The sequence below is a fragment of the Pogona vitticeps genome, chromosome 4 (genome assembly GCF_051106095.1).
Source record: "Pogona vitticeps strain Pit_001003342236 chromosome 4, PviZW2.1, whole genome shotgun sequence".
NCBI lineage: Eukaryota > Metazoa > Chordata > Lepidosauria > Squamata > Agamidae > Pogona > Pogona vitticeps.
Genome location: NC_135786.1, coordinates 41237120 through 41257327, shown reverse-complemented (window position 1 = coordinate 41257327; position 20208 = coordinate 41237120). Strand labels below are relative to the sequence as shown.

Below are 20208 nucleotides of genomic sequence, written 5' to 3'. Positions count from 1 at the left end.
TATTACATTATATTGATGGAAAAATGCAGTTTCCCTGTGGAAGACAAGCTAGCAAGGCGAGAAAGACATTTGGAATATCTGATTAATAATTGTGTGTTTGTGGTGAAGAAAACTATTGCAAAGTAAAACTACTGTGCAATGAAACCATTGCCTGGGAAGGCCTGTATGCTTAATTAAGCAAGGTATTTCTGTCTAATAAGCTCTGTAATTTTATTCATAGAATGCATGAATATCCACCATCCTTGCAGAAAGCTGGAGCTGAAATTTCTTTGAAATACTAATCACAGTGGTAGCTTGTAGAGGACTGAGCCTGTTGTGGCTGAGAGTTCTTTTCTCCCTGCACCACTCAATAAGCTCTTTGTGCATTTTTGTGTTGCCATCTTCTTGTTTAATTAGAAAACATTTTCTTTGCTTTTAAGATTTTACAGTAATTACAGCCATTTATTCCAGCTGCGCATCCCCGCAGATTGCTAAGCGTCAGCCCACCCTGCATTCAGTACACAGACACCCTGCATGATTATTGTGTCAGAGCCAAGAGGGGATGCTTAATTAGGGTTTTCCAGAAAGTATATAACTTCTCCTTTCTTTCCCATATAGCTTTCCCAATGAACTTTGATTCACAGCAGCAAAACACCTTCTTATTACTGCATTACCCTCGCTTTTCAGGTTTCTCAATAGTTGTAGTGAAGTATTCTATTCATGACACCCAGTTATGTGGTGGTTTACTCTCTATTCATCGTGTCTAGAGGGATACTTAATAAGGGTTTACAGAATTATTTTAATCTGTGCTTCCTTTCAATCATGTTCTACCCACATGAGTGTAGCATCTGGCTTGCATTGAGAACTGTTTCAAATATGGCATAGTTCCTCCATGAGGTGGTTGCCTGCCATTATGAATTATCTGACATCTGTCCTGCATTCAGTTTTTATATTTCTTTCAGCTTCATTATACCTTGATATATATGTTCTGGAGACCTTAAACGGTTCATAATCTTAAAACCAACTGGAAGTTTCAAATAGAGTACACCCACTGAATTAATGAAATTTACTTCTGTTGACTTATCATTCAATGTTTAATTTAATGGATCTACTCTAGATGGGACCAGCAAATGAGTGTAAGTGCATAGTTATTCAGGCACATGGGAAATTAGGCACATTGCAGTAGGATCATGTATCCATGGCGGATTGGTTCCAAGCCCCTTCCACCACAGATACTGAAAAATGTCGAAGTATTGAACACCATACATTACATAGCCTCTAAGTCCCTCCAGAGGCCAGTTCTGGTGAAAACACCCTGAAAATACATATAAATAGATATTTCTGGGGCTTAATTTATATTTTCATCCAGTGGATAAGTGAATCATCAGACACCGAATCTGTAGACAAGCTGGACCTACTGTACAAATAGCCCATGATTAGAAGAGGTAATTCCTTAAAAAATATCGAAATATCACAGCAAGAGCTTTTCACACCTTCTGTAATTTGCAAATTAGTTTAACATCAGCATCATCGCCATCTTAGAACTGCAGAAATGGAAGGGACCCTCTGGATTTATTGATACTTTCAATTTATATACTGCCCCATAGCACAATGCATTGTCTAGCTTTGTTACTGGTCACTGGAAGTAAGGATAGGCCTAATTTGTAAGGTTGCTCAGTCATGAATCATGTTTCTGGAACATAGGGAAATATTAGCTTTTTATGCTGGGTTATCTGCTTGGTCCTAAATCAAATATTATAGTGGTGGTTCCAGTGGAACTTTTTTACTATCCACTTTGCACTACACACCATCCAAAATCCAGTTCCAGATGGTTTCATAGCTGTTCAGGGCTAGTTTCAGGGGTGCACAGGGGGTTGTAGTGTGAAGGGTGGATTGTTGCCTCCCAGTTACACTAGATTTCCTTGCTGTACCTGTGGAAGTTCACAGCTACATCCTTCCTTATGTGTATGCCTGGCAGGGAGTACATGATGGTATACATGATGGTATATATGCAAGTTACATGGTACTACTTACCTGGAAGTTGTTGCTGTTTAGTCGTTAAGTGATGTCCGACTCTTCACGACCCCATGGACCAGAGCACGCCAGGCCCTCCTGTCTTCCATTGCCGCCCGGAGTTGGGTCAAATTCATGTTGGATACCACCTGGAAGTACTTTGACACTAAATGGAAGTAATCCTGACAGTGTTGAATTCAATAGATGTTTTATTATTTTCAAAAAATGTTCTAGGGTTCTGCACTTTTTGAGATACAAAAGCTTCCATAAATCCGTCTTACAAATGCTACCTCCAGTATAAGGACTCATGTCTCTTCAGGTCACCATGAATGGAATATTGGCCATGTCAGAACAGAGAGTTTCCAAAATCACTAAGAGATGTCATAGCATCTTTATTTCAATCCATGTGTATCTCTTAGAAAGGCTGAAGTTTTCATATTTTGAGAGCATATACAATGAATTTGTAAGTGCTCTATTTGCTGGCTCATGATTATCATTCAGGTACATTCCTTTTCAAGGAGTGTTTAACTGTGTAAGATTACTCTTGTGTGAAAAATACTTGGAGATCTGACAGAAGAGTTGTTTTTTATAGAACCATTCAGGAGTGTTATGTTTCATTTTGTTTTGGAGGATGCATTTGCAAGTGGATGCATTCAGGATCAACTCACACCCCACTGAAGTGAAACATCAGTGTTTTAGAGTGTGTCCAGAGGGGCATATAGATCATTTGAACTATTGATCACTAGGCTAAATCCATTTGTTAGTTCTACCTAGACTAGGTCCACTGATTGGACTTGTTAAGCCAACACCAGTGCAAGCCACATTGATTTAATGGGCTTACTGTACTTGTGACTAACAATTATTGCTGCATGAGAGTGCAGCAATGATATGTGTCAAAGCCAAATTTTACAATGCAATGTTAAAAAAATGAAGGCAGCCCAAACAAAAAAATTATAACCTTTAAACTGGGATTTGGACCAGGACCGAAGTTGGTACAGTTATAGCAGACATTCTGCTCTTGCTGCCTTTGGAAAACTCATTTTCAAGTTCTGATATTTTTTTTAAAGAAGTGACTTAATGCAGATGACAGTTGTGTTTTGTCCTCTTGCTCTATCTATTTATCTTAACCAGTCTCTAACTCTATCTCTATCTCTTCTGACACACACACACTATCTCTCTCTCTCTCTCTGACTCTCTCTGACTCTAACTAACTCACTCTCACTCTGACTGCCCCCCCACTGACTCTGAGGCTCCACCTTTTACCCTCTCTCTCGGCTCCACCTCTCAACCACATTAGCATCGGCTCTGTCTCTCAACCACATTAGCATAGACATGAATAATACATGACTTATACATAACAAAAGGGTGAACACTACAATGAGTTGTAAATTGAGGTCTCCGAAGAACCACTAACTCATAGGGAGTGGGAATATGTATGTAAAGAGGATCCATGGACCAGGATGTTAGTTCAGCTGAGGGTTCTTCAGGAAGAAGCTGAGAGATACCTCAGCCCCCTGTAAAAACCAACATACTGTACTGGCAGGAGAGAAAAAGGTGGGAAAGGCGGAGTAAGGTACAAGAAGGAACCTTTATGGAAGGAACTAAATGGGGAAGTAAAATCTGGTGCAAGAGAGATGGAAATGGAACCCAACTGCCTTGAGAGGACTACCAGAGGCCACAGGAGTCCAAGATGTATGGCCTGTGGGGTTACAAGCCATTCTTGTTGCAGCACCTCCTGCCATGGCTTCCAAAAGTAACCCCAACCTTGGTTCCTGGACTGGCCACATTAACCAGGGACAAGGGTAAGATTAGGGAATTGAGACTAGACCAAGGTTACCTAAATTGACTGAGAGTTCTCCTGTTTGTGGCAATAGTGAAGTTGTTACTATTAATCCCCTTGACCTAAGTTTAATAAACCTTTTACCTGTGCAAGAAGAAACTCTTCTGCCTTATCTATGGGGTCCATGATGGAAGAAGAGATCAGGAGGGGATCACGGATATTCCTTTGGAATCTGAACACATGAGGAAGTGTAGCTGACTGGAAAAGCTTATCTCTTAATTTCAGGTATTGCCATCAAAAAGAGTGAGTATGAAATAACCAGAGATGACTCACATAGATCCTTATAAGTAAAAGTTTATATTAATTTTTCATACAACATGAACCAAAAGATATCCCGTGTGGGAATTCTGCCTGGCCTGGACAGGCTGAAATGGGCAGACTCTAGATGTACTCACACGTATTAAATAACTTTCTATGCTTTATGATGCATAACGTATGAGTAAATGTTTCTCTGATAATATTAATACTTAAGTGGATTTCATGGCAAAACTTTAAAGCACTGTTCTGCTCTAATTCTTCTACCTACATAGTCCCCAGTTTTGGCATCCAAATTTGGTAGGTAATAAAATTGACGAGTACATAGACACATGACACATATACCTCTCCTTGTACATGACTAGGCATATAAAGTACCTTGTGGTGCAGTGATTAAACTACAGTACTGCAGTGAAGACTCTGCTTATGACCAGAGTTCTGTCTTGGACTCAGGCAGCCCGCTTGAGATTGTCTCAACCTTCCATCCTCCCACAGTTGGTAAACTGGGTACCCAGCTTGAAATGGGGGAAGCTATGTGTAGCTTACATAATTAAATTACAAGCTGCCCAGAGGAACTTTGAGTTCTGCAGGGCAATATGTAAGCAGCACGCTTTGCTTTGCTTTGTTTTGCTTCTCTTCTCTTCACTTCTTAGCTGTAGGTTATTGTTTAAGCACCTATGTTTCACTCTAGAGTTTATCCTGGCAGCATCACAGATCCAGTGGAATAACTTAAGATTTCATGGGACAAGTATTCACAGGCCTAAATCGAACCTGATGCTCATGGAAGCATCAAGAATTTTGGTCCTTACCCTCCCTTCTGCAGCATTCTGTTGCTGCCAAAAAAAAAATTGCTTCAGGGAGGCTTCCAGCTTTCTGGAGCATTATTTAACAGATTTATACTCTATGGTTTAATTTAGAAACGTTTCAAAGGCAACCCACAAGAAAACAAATGAAGAATGACATTAGTAGGAGATGTACAAACACACAGCTCCTGTGCAAGTGGAGATACAGCACTGGATACATCTCATTAAATGTTTTAAGAACATATGCCACATGTTTCAAATATTTAGAATACAAATAAATTATATGCTGATAATACATAGAGCAAAATAACAAACCTTCTGAGAACAATTGAAATACTTCCAGTAGAAATCCAACCAGTTAGGCATCCTTCAGTCTCAAGAGACACTGCTAATATTTATAATAATAATAATAATAATAATTTATTGTCATTGTAAGTATATACACATACAACGAAATTCACAGACACCCAGAGACCAGACACATGCACACACATAAAATTCCCAAACACTCCCCACCCACTAAAAGTCCCCCACTAAAAATACAAACATCTACACCGCAGGCCAAGTTACACAGTCCAACTAATTATTCACTACTGGTGGTCTTTAAGCTCATTATTAATTGCAATTATAGCTCTGGGATAAAAACTATTGAGAAAACGTGTGGTCCGAGTCTTAATTGTTCTATATCTTCTGCCAGATGGTAACAGTTCAAAAAAGTTATAAGCAGGATGGGAAGAGTCTCTCAGGATGCTATGTGATTTCCTTAGACAGCGGGATGTGAAGATGTCATCCAGGGTTGGTAGCTGGAGCCCGATGATATTCTGGGCAATTTTAATGGTTCTCTGTAGAGCTTTTTTGTCCGCTACAGAGCTACTCCCAAACCATGCCAGAATGCCATAGGTTAGGACACTCTCAATGGTGCTACGATAGTATGACAGAAGCAAATGCTGAGATAAATTTAACTGGCCGAGCATTCTCAGGAAATACAGCCTCTTCTGTGCCTTCTTCATTAGCATGTTGGCATTTATAGTCCATGAGAGGTCCTCTGAGATGTAAGTACCCAGAAATTTAAAACTACCAACTCTCTCCACTTCCTCACCATTTATGTACAGTGGTAAATGTACATATCTCTTCCTCCTAAAATCAATTATGAGTTCTTTAGTTTTTTTGATGTTAAGTGTGAGATGTAAAACATCTTCTCTGCTATTTGAGATGAGATGAATGGCAACATGGAGAGAGTGCATCCTTAATAATAGTACCCCATTATGGAATGCTCTCCCTAGGCAGGCTTGGGTTTCTTTTCAACAACAGACAAAGACTATTTCATTTACAATGGAACAGTTTCAGTGGCAACTCTTATCCTGCTGTTTATTTATTGCTGTGTATTTTTATCTCTCCTATTAATGCCATTCTTAGTTTGATTTCTTGTGAGCAGACTTTGAAACGTTGTTATATAAATCCATAGAGTATAAATCTGTTAAATAATATATAAACAGAAACAGCTAAACGTCAGAATTTATACAAGCATATAGAATTTAGGATTTCAACATATGAAAAGAATGGCTGCAATCCTGATTATGTGAGTTATACTCTATAAGGATGATGATGTCATAAGACGGGATATGATTTTAGGAAATTAAATATTTCTCCTTTCTGTTTTGAGTCATCTGTGCACCCAGATGGTAATAATAATCACCCACTCAAACAAGGAGGCAGTACAGGAAATCTTGTGCTCCTGCCGGGGACTGGTTGAACAGCCGAAGAGGAAAGGAGTGCGCCCTGACTGGTGAGTGGTTCACAGCACAAACCTCCAAACCTAGGGTTGTGCCTGTCTCTAGTTCAATCATCATAATTGCTTGCTAATGAATTTATGTGTCAACCTGTTGTATGTGACTGTAACAATAAAATACAGTTTTTCATTAAGTATTGTGGCTCAGTGGTTAAACTGCTGTACTGCAGCCAAAACTGTGCTCACGACCTGGGGTTCAATCCCAGGTAGCCGGCTCAAGGTTGACTCAGCCTTCTATCCTTCTGAGGTCGGTAAAATGAGTACCCAGCTCGCTGGGGGGGGGGCAATGTGTAGCCTGCATAATTAACTTGTAAACCGCCCAGAGAGTGATTGAAGCACTATGGGGCGGTATATAAGCAGCACGCTTTGCTTTATCTCTGTTCAGGGACACCTAGTCTGCTATGGTGGACAAAGTAAAAGATTGGGAGTCTGGGGGCATGTGTTCAAATTTCTGCTCAGCCATGAAAACTCACTAGGGATGTGGAACCGGAAAAACCATTCCTTAAATATCTCACTTTTCTTGAAAGCCCTATTAGGGTCTCTAAAAGTAGTCTCTGAGCTGAGCGCACATAACAACAACATATCTGTTCAAGATTTTGTAGTTGCCTTTTCAGGCATATATGTAATGGAGACTCCTGAAAATTTGCAGAGCCATCTTTTCCAGATGCCAGAGTGCATCCATTCAGAGCATTTGTTCCTTGCCTCTTATTGCTACTTGCTGCTGAATAAGCACCAATCTTAGTGAAGTTTCTGCCTACACTTACTTTTTCAAGCCCCACTTCTCTTTTCTTTAAGCAATCAGCATCTTCCTAGGAACGCTTTAAAAATATTTCAAATGGCTTGAAGAAACACTTTTAAAACAATTTTTTAAAATCCTGGACTGGAGGGTTAAAAGTGCATTTGTGCAATTTTGGAAAGCTTCCAATCTCTACTCTTTTCACCAGACATTCACTCCATTACTTTGGAAGCCATTGGTTTTTCACAACTGTTTCAAAAGTGGTGAAGAAACCAACCATCTAAATAATTTTCCACCATACTGAATTTTTGTGTTTATTTGTTTGTTCGTTAGTGGATTAGCACAAATGTTTTAAGCTTCCAACTGAAGAAGCTCTTGATATCTGAACTCTACTCAGTAAAAGTGAAACAAACAGACAAGCATATGAGCAAGCAAGCAGGCAAGCCAGCCAGCAAGCAAGCAAGCAAGCAAGCAAACAAACAAACAAACAAACAAACAAGCATCTATAAGAAGTGACTTTTAAAAACTCAGCAAGCTAGGGGGTTTGCCACTCTTTGTCACTGTTGGTATCAGTTGAGGCCTTGCATTGCCAGGACCACAGGAAAAAATCCGAGCATCATCAATTCAAAACCAGGTGTATGTATATGATGGGCTGATCCATTGGTTAGCTAACTTAAAGTATGATCTCACAGGGAAATAGACTGCAATTCAGACCACTTCTGAAGTGGTCTGGTGTCATCTTTTACCTGATGATCACTCGATGCACTCTAGACCAACCCTGATCCATGCCCAAACTGGACCTTTTTGGTCCAGCTATAGGACCACTATATGATGGAGCAATTCCCAGGCTGACAGAAAGATTGCTTTAACCGAGCTCACTCCAGTTGAAGCAACCCTTTCGTGTGCAGTCTTTATAGCTTTCTTTAAAAAAAATTATTAAACAAACATCCAACCTAAACAACATAAACCTAACATCACAATACAATACAATTACATACTACACCAGTGCCACCTACACCTCAGAGCACATCTTTATAGCTTTCTCATTGTACCCTTACTTGTGTTTTTTTCTTAAATTACATGAGTAGCTATTTGCAGAATGAGTGATTTTTATTACATCATATGTTTTCTTTCTTATAGTATGATCAATTAATCCTTGCATTCCATTTCTCAGTGTCTATGTACCCATCCTTCTTGATGACTTTGGATTATCCGCTTTCATGCAATGGCCCAATAAGCAACCATTGGATTAACTACTTTGAGATCACTTATCTTTGACCAGGTAGCTGTCTAACAAGGAGAGACTTAGTGGAAATGAGAATTGGAATTCCTGTGGTGCTGAATAATTGGTATTAATTGTATTTGAATCAGTATTACACAGATCTGACATAATTTTAAGTAAGACATGGTTAAAATCAAGTAGACATTCTGAAAGTCTTACAGTAGAAGTTAACAAGACAGTTGAACACTTGCAACTTAAATTAATATATTATTGCTGCACAAGAGTGCAGTAATGATTTTGTCCTCACAGATCAATCAACATTCTGTTAGGCAATTCTAAAAATAAGAGCAGCCCAAACAAAAAATTATAACATGTAAAGTGGACTTAACACCAAATTTGTCACAGTGTACAATTTGGGGAAATGTGAACAACTTCAAGTTATAATTTTTTTTTTAAAAAAAAAAAGTAAAACTGTTCCCTCCATTCAGAAATATGTGACCCCAAATATCCCCAGTAGACATGGGCACTTCATATTTATATTAGATACAAAGTGTGGCACCACAAGTGATATGGATTTCATTCTCTCCCCCTCTCCCAATTGTTGTTGTTAATAGTTGTGTGCTGTCAAGTCACTTCTGACTTATGGCAACCATTCCCAAGCTTTTCTAGGTAGAGAATATCCCTAACTTCTGGCTCCATGGCCATACATTTAAACCACTGAGCTATCCAGCCAGAGTTGGTGTTTACACTCAGTTTAGTGTATTCTCAAAGGCTTTCATGGCTGGGATCCAAGGGTTGTTGTGGGTTTTCTGGGTTGTTTGGCTGTGTTCTTAAGCTTTTTCTTCCAAACATTTCACCAGTCTCTGTGGCCGGCATCTTCAGAGACAGGAGTCAGAACTCTGTCTTTGCTCTGGTGCAGCTTGTTGGATAATTGAGTATTTATAGCTGTGGCATCAGCTTTTGTCCTTTTCAGGAGATTGGGCGATTATGGTGATCAGCGTGTTCTTCTTTGTGGCCTCTGTGAATGCACACAATTGAGCTGTTCTGTGCCAGCGCAGGATGTCTCAGAAGTTTACAGAGCTTAAAGACATGTGATCAGTAGGATGTTCCCCCATGGAGTGCATGCTCCGCCCTCCAAAGGTCCCCTCAGTTCCTTTTTGTCGCCGCTTCAGTTGGACCTGTTTCGGAACACTAGATAGATTATTGAGATATTTTACTGGCTATTTACTGATTCTTCCAATCATTTCTTTCATTTTCTATTTTAATCATAACGTTGTTGGACGTTCCCTGTAAGTTACTCCTTTCCAATTTACCTCAGTCCTTTTTCACAATGTGATGGACAGAGGGGATTATGGGTGGGATGTGTAGATTCACAGAGGACCACTAGAAGAACCATGGTAGGTAACCTCTCTTTCTTCTTTGTGGCCTCTGTGAATGCACACAATTGGGTGACTGACAAGCTCACTTACCGGATGGTGGGATGTCATGGTCCAACCGAAGCGGTGGCAAAAAGGAACTGAGGGGACCTTTGGATGGCAGAACATGCGCTCCGCGGAGGAACGTCCAATCTTGTGAATTCACGGAGGCCACAAAGAACACGCTGATCACTATGATCACCCAATCTTCTGAAAAGGACAAAAGCTGATCCCACAGCTATAAATACTCAACTATCCAACAAACTGCACCAGAGCAAAGACAGAGTTTTGACTCCTATCCTCTTAAGATGCCGGCCACAGAGACTGGTGAAACTTTAAGAAGAAAAACATTAAGAACATGGCCAAGCAACCCAAAAAACCCACAATAACCATTCAGTTTAGTATTTACACATGTGGAACTCCAACTGCAGAAGCCGTCACTGAAATCTGCTGCACTGCTGACACCTTGCTGTGCACAACCTGCACCTAATGAGGTTGCAGCAGCCGCTTCTGCAATTATTGTTCCACATATTTAAACACAAGTCAGGCTCCTGAAAGGGAACCTAGGCCACTGTTTCTGAAGAAGGCGCCAATGGTGGCGGCAATAGTGGTGGCAGGAGTGGAGGAGCAGGTAGGCCCCTCCCCAACCAGGCACATATCAAAACCCAAATCAGTTCACAGTTTAATTTTCTGGTTGGTTCATAGTGATTTGCAGTTCGTGGCTAACCACAAACCATCAAAAAACAACATTTTTGAGGTTTGGGCCCATCTCCAGTGAGGAAAGCGATGACAAATCTTGACAGCATCTTGAAAAGCAGAGACATCACCTTGCCAACAAAAGTCCGAATAGTCAAAGCTATGGTTTTTCCTGTCGTGATATATGGAAGTGAGAGCTGGACCATAAAGAAAGCAGACCGCCGAAGAATTGATGCCTTTGAATTGTGGTGCTGGAGGAGACTCTTGAGAATCCCCTGGACTGCAAGGAGAACAAACCTATCAGTTCTAAAGGAAATCAACCCTGAATGCTCACTTGAAGGACAGATCCTGAAGCTGAGGCTCCAGTACTTTGGCCATCTCATGAGAAGAAAAGAGTCCTTGGAAAAAACCTTGATGTTAGGAAGGTGTGATGGCAAGAGGAGAAGGGGACGACCGAGGATGAGATGGCTGGACAGTGTCTGCGAAGCAACCAACATGAACCTGACACAACTCCGGGAGGCAGTAGAAGACAGGAGGGCCTGGCGTGCTCTGGTCCATGGGGTCACGAAGAGTCGGACACGACTAAACGACTAAACACACACACACCAGTGATCCGGTTGTGTTTAATCCAAATCTACCAAATCTTTCATCAGCTTTGCAGTCTGAACCCGTACAACATAGATTCTTTTTTAGGGTCTTGGCTGCCTAAACATGAATTGTGTTACGTGCAGAATGACCGTAAGGAGGTTGTAAACAAGATCCTAAAGCTGGGCAAATCTTGCCCCTTGAGAATGCATGCCAACTTCGCTATTATTTTTCTCCAGCAAGGTAGCACTAATTGTTTTCTAGGCCTATCATAGATAGTTGTTCATTTATTTATTGCCATATGCCAAGCCTGTATCTAATGAGCTTGTCTAAGCACACACACAGGAGCTTTAAATAAATAAATAAGCAGCTTGTTAACAGTGTCAGGCTAAATGGTCTCCAGAATTAAAAGTGCTCTGTCTCATTGCGATTATCTTTTCTCTTTACTCCACCGTGAATGAAGAGACAGGCCCCGAAAGACTATGTGAATTGAGTAAACCAGGCAATAGGCAGTTGGAGGTCTCCAGTGGATATGCCCATGTGATTTTTTCAGTTACAGCCTTTCTTTAATAAAATTAAAATAGAAGTCCCATAACTGCCAGCAAGGCTAGCTCTTGTATTTTTGGTCTAGATGCCTCAAAGGTTTAAAATTTCTTAGCAATATGGGGGGGGGGGGGAGAGGGAAAATCACAAAAACAAGACCATAGGTGTTATTTTTATATTATGTGCTGTCTTCTTCATGGATTGCTGCCTTGTCGTGGCGAAGGGGCTTGAGTAACTCAGAGAAACTATGGGCTATGCCGTGCAGGGACACCCAAGACGGACAGGACATAGTGGAGAGTTCCGACTAAACGCAATCCACCTGGAGTAGGAAATGGCAAGCCACTCCAGTATCTTTGCCAAGAACGCCCCATGATCAGAAACAAAAGGCTAAAAGATATGACGCTGGAAGATGGGCCCCTCAGGTCGGAAGGCGTCCAACATGCTACTGAGGAAGAGCGGAGGACAAGTACAAGTAGCTCCAGAGCTAATGAAGTGGTTGGGCCAAAGCCGAAAGGACGCTCAGCTGTGGACGTGCCTGGAAGTGAAAGGAAAATCCAATGCTGCAAAGAAAAATACTGCATAGGAACCTGGAATGTAAGATCTATGAACATTGGGAAGCTGGAGGTGGTCAAACAGGAGATGGCAAGAATAAACATCGACATCCTGGGCATCAGTGAACTAAAATGGACAGGAATGGGCGAATTCAGCTCAGATGATTATCATATCTACTATTGTGGACAAGAATCCCGTAGAAGGAATGGAGTAGCCCTCATAGTCAACAAAAGAGTGGGAAAAGCTGTAATGGGATACAATCTCAAAAATGATAGAATGATGTCAATACGAATCCAAGGCAGACCATTCAACATCACAATAATCCAAGTTTATGCACCAACCAGCATTGCTGAGGAGACTGAAATTGAACAATTCTATGAAGATTTACAACACCTTCTAGAACTGACACCAAAGAAAGATGTTCTTCTCATTCTAGGGGACTGGAATGCTAAAGTAGGGAGCCAAGAGATAAAAGGAACAACAGGGAAGTTTGGCCTTGGAGTTCAGAACGAAGCAGGACAAAGGCTAATAGAGTTTTGTCAAGAGAATAAGCTGGTCATCACAAACACTCTTTTCCAACAACACAAGAGGCGACTCTATACATGGAAATCACCAGATGGGCAATATCGAAATCAGATTGATTATATTCTCTGCAGCCAAAGATGGAGAAGCTCTATACAGTCAGCAAAAACAAGACCTGGAGCTGACTGCGGTTCTGATCATCAGCTTCTCACAGCAAAATTCAAGCTTAGACTGAAGAGATTAGGAAAAACCACTGGGCCACTCAGGTATAATCTAAACCAAATCCCTTATGAATACACAGTGGAAGTAAAGAACAGATTTAAGGAACTAGATTTGGTGGACAGAGTGCCTGAAGAACTCTGGATAGAGGCTCGTAACATTGTCCAGGAGGCAGCAACGAAAACCACCCCAAAGAAAAGGAAATGCAAGAAAGCAAAGTGGCTGTCCAACGAGGCTGTCCAACGAGGCCTTAGAAATAGCAGAGAGGAGAAGGGAAGCAAAATGCAAGGGAGATAGGGAAAGTTACAGAAACTTGAATTCAGACTTCCAAAGAATAGCAAGGAGAGACAAGAGGGCCTTCTTAAATGAACAATGCAAAGAAATAGAGGAAGATAACAGAAAAGGAAAGACCAGAGATCTGTTCAGGAAAATTGGACATATTAGAGGAACATTTTGCGCAAAGATGAACAAGATAAAAGACAAAAATGGGAGGGACCTAACAGAAGCAGAAGACGTCAAGAAGAGGTGGCAAGAATATACAGAGGAATTATATCAGAAAGATTTGGATATCCCAGACAACCCAGACAATGTAGTTGCTGACCTTGAGCCAGACATCCTGGAGAGCGAAGTCAAGTGGGCCTTAGAAAGCCTGGCTAACAACAAGGCCAGTGGAGGTGATGGCATTCCAGTTGAACTATTTAAAATCTTGAAAGATGATGCTGTTAAGGTGCTACATTCAATATGCCAGCAAGTTTGGAAAACTCAACAGTGGCCAGAGGATTGGAAAAGATCAGTCTACATCCCAATCCCAAAGAAAGGCAGTGCCAAAGAATGCTCCAACTACCGTACAATTGCACTCATTTCGCACGCTAGCAAGGTTATGCTCAAAATCCTACAAGGTAGGCTTCAGCAGTATGTGGACCGAGAACTCCCAGAAGTACAAGCTGGATTCCGAAGAGGCAGAGGAACTCAAGACCAAATTGCTAACTTGCGCTGGATTATGGAGAAAGCCAGAGAGTTCCAGAAAAATATCTACTTCTGCTTCATTGACTATGCAAAAGCCTTTGACTGTGTGGACCACAGCAAACTATGGCAAGTCCTAAAAGAAATGGGAGTGCCTGACCGCTTTATCTGTCTCCTGAGAAACCTATATGTGGGACAGGAAGCAACAGTTAGAACTGGTCATGGAACAACTGATTGGTTCAAAATTGGGAAAGGAGTACGGCAAGGCTGTATATTGTCCCCCAGCTTATTTAACTTATATGCAGAATACATCATGCGGAAGGCTGGACTGGAAGAAACCCAAGCCGGAATTAAGATTGCCGGAAGAAATATCAACAACCTCCGATATGCAGATGATACCACTCTGATGGCAGAAAGTGAGGAGGAATTAAAGAACCTTGTAATGAGAGTGAAAGAGGAGAGTGCAAAAAACGGTCTGAAACTCAACATCAAAAAAACTAAGATCATGGCCACTGGTCCCATCACCTCCTGGGAAATAGAAGGGGAAGATATGGAGGCAGTGTCAAATTTTATCTTCCTGGGCTCCATGATCACTGCAGATGGAGACAGCAGCCCTGAAATTAAAAGGCGCCTTCTTCTTGGGAGGAAGGCGATGACAAATCTGGACAGCATCTTGAAAAGCAGAGACATCACCTTGCCAACAAAAGTCCGAATAGTCAAAGCTATGGTTTTTCCTGTCGTGATGTATGGAAGTGAGAGCTGGACCATAAAGAAAGCAGACCGCCGAAGAATTGATGCCTTTGAATTGTGGTGCTGGAGGAGGCTCTTGAGAATCCCCTGGACTGCAAGGAGAACAAACCTATCAGTTCTAAAGGAAATCAACCCTGAGTGCTCACTGGAAGGACAGATCCTGAAGCTGAGGCTCCAGTACTTTGGCCATCTAATGAGAAGAAAAGACTCCCTGGAAAAGACCCTGATGTTGGGAAAGTGTGATGGCAAGAGGAGAAGGGGACGACCGAGGATGAGATGGCTGGACAGTGTCTGCGAAGCAACCAACATGAACCTGACACAACTCCGGGAGGCAGTAGAAGACAGGAGGGCCTGGCGTGCTCTGGTCCATGGGGTCACGAAGAGTCGGACACGACTAAACGACTAAACACACACACACGCTGTCAAGTTGCTCCCAGCTTATGATGACTCTATAAAATAATGGCCTCTAAAAAGTTAATGGCTCCACTCAGATCTTGCAAACTGAAGGTTTCCTTTATAGGGTTATACTATTTCCTAGTATGTCTCTCCCACACACACACACACACACTGCCATTTACCTTTTTTGGCATTATGGTCTTTTTCCAACCTTTTCTTGATATATCTGAAGCATGATAACCTTAGTTTAGTCATTTTACTTTCTGGTAAAAGTTCAGGCTTGATTTAATATGGAACCTACTCGTAATTTTGTCCTCTTAAGGTTTATCTATAATCCTGGATTTTGTGTTTTCTTTTACCTTCAAAAGTAGTTATTTTAAATACTATTCTTTTCTCCTGCCAGTAATATGGTGTCAGCTGCATATCTTAAATTATTGATGTTTCTTGCTCCAATTCTTATTCTTTCTTCATGAGAAATTAATCTAATTTTTGTATGATGTGCACTACATATAGATTGAAGAGCCAATCCTTTGACAACAGAAAACTGTCCTGTTTCTCCATATTCTGTCCCAGCAGGAGCTCCTGTCAACAGCACAGGTTTCAAATCTGGACAGGACAACGATGTGTTGTGGCACACTCATTTATTTATTTCTTTTTTCAGCAGTCCATAGTTGTTCATAATCCACACAGTCAGGGGCTTCGCTGTAATTTGTAGAGAACAAACTGATTTTTCTGAAATTTGTTAGTCAAATCTAGTAACCAATGTATATTTGTAATATCATCCCTAATGCATCTTTTCAGCTTAAACATCTGGCATTTCTCACTTCTTTGTAACCAGGATGCATGTATCTTGTAGATAATGACTGAGTATCCTTCCTATTGGACAGGGCATGCAGGCTTTGAGAAAGCAGGGATGTAGTACATAGAACTTTAAATGTTCTGTTAATGTTTGTTTAATTCTCAGTGTACCCAAAACCAGTAAATGTATTGTATTGTTTTGATCCAATCTGAACCCTCACTACAGCAGCTACTTTTAACAAGCGTTTGCTTTAAGTTCTCGAAGCTCAACATTTTGCCTTTTAAGAATTTCTGCTTCAGAAAGAACCCTCTAAGGATGATCCATGCTTTCCATTCCCTATTTATGTTTTGGGAAGTTTTTCCTATCTGCTATGTTAATGAGGAAAATCTATATGAACTTGAAAGCTCTTTAAAGGGGTTTTTGAATTCTGCTGGGAAGTTGATCCAAAAGAATAGATTAAGGTGGTGCTTTCATGTGAACCCATCATTTCAAGGACATCTTAAAGTACAATGACTATAAACTTAAGAATTTATCTCCATGGGGAGAAAAACATACATTCTACTAGAGATTGACTTTCTGTTTTTACTGCAGCATTTCAAAGATACAAACAACCTTTAAATCGAACAGATAACATTAAAAATGCTGCTTGAAATGAACCCTGGGGGGGAAGGGAAAATATCACTTTTCAGTTATCAAGTCAGCTAAGGCAGTCAGCTTGTTTACTCTGATTTGAGTATAAAAGGCACAAGCATGTTCATTGCCCAGCAACTGCAACATCAAATATAACAAGCATCAGATGCAGGATTTATAGCACTCCAAATATGATGTATTTCAAGTGAGCCAGTTTGCACATTCAGTAGTTTGTTGTCAAATGTCGACTGACCTGCTTAGAAAGGCAGCCACTCTAGGAATCTCTGAGAACTATTGTTTAAGGTCAATTGGCATCGAAGGGTATGCAACAGCTTTCAGCATAACCCTGAAGTGATGGTTAAAGGGATAACCAACATGGGCCAAATCTGTAACATCCTTAGGCCAGAGCTGGAAAAACCGTGGCCCTCCAGATGAAGAAAGATAGCAGTTCCCATCAGGTCACACCGGCATTGCCAGTGATCACGGATTATTGTTTTTAGGCATCTTGTTGATATTTTAATTAAGGACTAGCTTTTATTATAAATAAACTATTTCACTTTAAGACACTTTAGGTATCTTTATTATCAATGCTAAGAGACTAGGCTACATAAAGTATAGAACTAATTCATCTTCATTTAATATCTACATTGTATGGGGCTGTTGGCAAGGAAGACTTGCTTTAAATGTACATGTACAGTGGCTAGGGATAGAGTGGGTCATGGAGTAGAACAGTGGTTTTTAACCTTTTTGAAAGAAACACCCCCTTGAGCCATTGAGGAAGTTATCACCGCCCCCCTCCCCGCGGTGATGATATCTTTCTTATTTATTTATTTATTTATTTATTTATTTATTTATTTATTTATTTATTTATTTATTTATTTATTTATTTATTTATTTATTTATTTATTTATTTATTTATGACACTTAAATCCAATGACCCCTGAAAACAAAATTCAATTCTAAGAAAATGAAATGCCCCAAAAACATTTAATGATTTAGTTGCAAGCGAATTTTAAGATGCAAAAAGAAATATAAAAAGGGCATAAAAACAAACCACAATGCAGGAACTAAAAATTTCAAGACAAAAACTCTGAAACTAAATTAAGATTGGAGGAAAATATATATTCATGCACACTGTAAAAAGGCTGCAGCCATCTTAACAGGTTTGGCTTGCTCCAGCGCTCCCCTACCGCCCCCCTTCTGCTCCAGCGCCCCCACACCGCCCCTTTTCGTTCTATCGCCCCCCTGAAAAATGAAATCGCCCCCTGGGGGGCATTATTGCCCACGTTAAGAACCACTGGAGTAGAACATGGTGGATGTATTTTCTCAGGGTTTATAGGCTTAGCTGTACCTCCCAGAAAAAAAAATGGCATTGGGTGATCTGTTTTAGTCCTATTCCATATATATTCTCCATGGTACTTAGACGTGTTTCTTTTGTTATAGTAGTTGCAGCTCCTAGTGGCTGCCCCGATTTTGAGAGTCACAATCTGAAAAGTAACTTTTTGAAGCTCTAAGTGCAGAGACAGACAGAATTTTATGCTGTTGGAATGAAAGATAAAGGGGAAACTAGGAAATTCAGGGGACTAGGGGGTGAGACCCCAGAGATATTGCTCAGTGCATGGTGCAATTGGTGCATGGCGAATCTCTTGTGTCAGTTTTATTTCTCTTCATTTATATGAGCTGCCATCAATGGGATGGCATGCAAATTTGAACTGAAAATTTAAAACAATTTTAAAACTGTGAAACATTTCAAATAGAAGAACTAAGAGCAGAAAACGCTATTATAAATAGAATGTGGAGTCTATGCATACAGAATACTAAACAGGCATGTGGAGTTTTTTTTTAAAAAAATGTTTAATTAGAATTCACTTTCCAAATCTTTGAATGTGAATCTCCCACATTCTTGATGTGCCAGAATATGACCTCCTTCTGAGGCTGAATTGGTTGAAGATGAACTCATTGAATTTCAGTGTGTGATGTTGTTACACAAAGGTTTTTAATTGTTTTAATGGAGTTGAGAATAAGGCGGCGGCAAATAATCTTTATAAGGGAAGACTACACTCTGAATGTTACTAATAATTCAATCAGAAGGACTGACACTTTTTTTCCTAACAAGATTGGCTGACTGCTTAAAATGCAGTTTATTGTTGCTTGTTTTCATGTTTTACACCAAAGGGCCACCTACAGCTCCAATGCAAAAATATACACATTCATTAACCTCATTAAATCGAAGAAGATTAGTCAGCTCAGCTATGCTTCAACCACAGAGCTTTTAGGCAACATCTAAGGCCTGTAGTTATGTGGTTTGGAAAGTGATTTTTAAAAATGCCTAAACTTCAAAGGAATTTTTTGAAATCTACAATGTAAAGAAGACAGTCCAGTGCTAATCCAGTGGCGTATGCTTAATGGCCTGTTCAATTTTTGTCTTGATAGGTCTTTAATCAGCTGCTTAGCTTGAAGGCTGCCTTCCTAAAAGCATTGCACTGGTTCAGCATTACCTCCAGGCCCCACATCCTCAAACCCCATTCCACTCAGTCTTCCTCCACATATGGAAGTCATCCTCTTCAAGAATTGTTTCATGCTGCTATGACAAGAGAGTGGGAATGCATGCATGCATACAGAAATGTCTACGTACTTTTAAGAAGGTCATTACACTCAGCCCTTTTTTTTTAATTATATGATTGAAAGAAGCAGATGGATCCAAATGGCAGGATCAAGTACTAGATAATAGTGGATTTAAATCTGGTCAGCCCACCTTAAGAAAAAAGTTCCAGGCTGACACATAGACTTGTCAGGCAAAGATGCTAGCAGGCTTTTAGCCAGCCTGGACATTTTATTCTAAGCAGTGCTGACTGCAGCAAAGTTGCGGGGAAGGGTGGGGGAAACAGAAGAGAAGACGAATGTGCATAATTTTTCATCCGCGTTGGCAAAACCCACATAGTGCATGTTTTATTATACTCATCCTGACATATTAACCAATACCTGCTTTGTAATCAGTTGAACTCATTTGAGGAAAGGGAAGTTAATGCCAGGCATATAAAGGCTAGTGAGGAGGCCTGAGGGGGCCTATGAGTAAATCTGGCATGGCACTGGTGAGATATGCCACTGTTCATAGCTACACAGATTCCCATCATATTTGCTTAGGAACACTTGGCCAAGCAATGACCTACAATCACATGATTCATTCCCTAAATTATTGTGGGAGGGCTATATTACAGAGCATCAGTAGATCTGTGCTTGCACACATAACACAGTATGACTGCGTGGCTGAGCTTTCTGCAATGGTTGATTGGATCAATAAGTATGCAAACACATTTGATGTGCATTGACCCTAATTGACTTTTCTGCTAACTGGTGCTTAAGACTGATGAGAAGCTCATATGTATGCAATAGCTGTGTTCAGTAAATAAGGGTCTTTGTTCCTAAGGTTAGGAACAGAAGGAATCTAATTCGGGGGGGGGGGGCATAGACTGACATGCTGATGTGATGAGAGCCTGGCAT

At 40.5% G+C, this 20208-nt stretch overlaps 1 long non-coding RNA gene across 2 annotated transcripts in view; it reads left to right on the top strand.

Annotated features, from left to right (window-relative positions):
- Positions 1-6550: 6550 nt before the first annotated feature.
- LOC140706560 (uncharacterized) overlaps positions 6551-20208 on the top strand; it is a 44470-nt gene continuing 30812 nt past the window's right edge. For both annotated transcript variants that reach the window (XR_013545122.1, XR_012086248.2), the window contains exon 1: positions 6551-6676. This is a non-coding gene — a long non-coding RNA (uncharacterized LOC140706560). The remainder of the gene's footprint in view (positions 6677-20208) is intronic.